The sequence below is a fragment of the Saccopteryx bilineata genome, chromosome 1 (genome assembly GCF_036850765.1).
Source record: "Saccopteryx bilineata isolate mSacBil1 chromosome 1, mSacBil1_pri_phased_curated, whole genome shotgun sequence".
Lineage (NCBI taxonomy): Eukaryota > Metazoa > Chordata > Mammalia > Chiroptera > Emballonuridae > Saccopteryx > Saccopteryx bilineata.
The window spans coordinates 40,487,079-40,487,934 of record NC_089490.1 but is presented as its reverse complement, the minus strand read 5'-3'; the positions used below and the strand labels follow the sequence as shown (position 1 = coordinate 40,487,934).

General features: G+C 37.4%; 1 non-coding gene across 1 annotated transcript; it reads right to left on the bottom strand.

Annotated features, from left to right (window-relative positions):
• Positions 1-275: 275 nt before the first annotated feature.
• Positions 276-437, bottom strand: LOC136321387 (U1 spliceosomal RNA). Its single transcript, XR_010728645.1, has one exon. It is a non-coding gene; the product is annotated as a U1 spliceosomal RNA (small nuclear RNA).
• Between the last annotated feature and the right edge of the window lie 419 nt (positions 438-856).

Here is an 856-nt window from a genome sequence, read left to right as displayed (position 1 = left end):
TGTTAATGATGTTCTTTTTTCCTATAATGCTTCAAAGACATTGTTCAATATCTTTTGAAAGCCATTGTTTCTGATTGTTTTTTCTATACAATTAGTATTTTTCTCTAAGAGCTTTTATGATTTTGTTCTTTTTCTGTTCATTTTTAACACTTTACTCTGATATGCTTTATGTGTGTCTTTTTGTTACTTGTCATATGTGTCATATTTAGGTTTCTTTGAACTTTTTTATCTTTGAGTTTTGTAATTTATAGTACTTAACAGATTTTTTTTTTTTTTAGTGGAGAGCGCAAACACAGTCCCCAACTACCACAAATTATGCAGTCAAGTTTCCCACATTTGAGGAAATCACAGAGGTCAGCACTCAGAGTGCAATGAGTGAGCCTCGCCCTGGGGAAACCACCTTTATGATCATATTATCTCCCCTGCCAGGTAAGTATAGTACTTAACTGTTTTTATTTTATTTTATTTTTTATTGTTTTTGTGACAGAGACAGTGAGAGGGACAGATAGGGACAGACAGACAAGAAGGGAGAGAAAGAGAGAGAGAAGCATCAATTCTTTGTTGTGACACCTTAGTTGTTCATTGATTGCTTTCTCATATGTGCCTTGATGAGGGGGGCTATAGCAGACCGAGTGACCCCTTGCTCAAGCCAGTGATCTTGGGCTTAATTAATCTGGTGAGCTTTGCTCAAACCAGATGAGCCCGTGTTCAAGCCAGAAACCTTGAGGTTTCAAATCTGGGTCCTTTGCGTCCCTGTCCGACGCTCTATCCACTGCACCATCACCTGGCCAAGCAGTAGTTAACTGTTTTTAAAGAGCTTTTTCATTGTAGATTACTTCATTAATACATGTCTGAA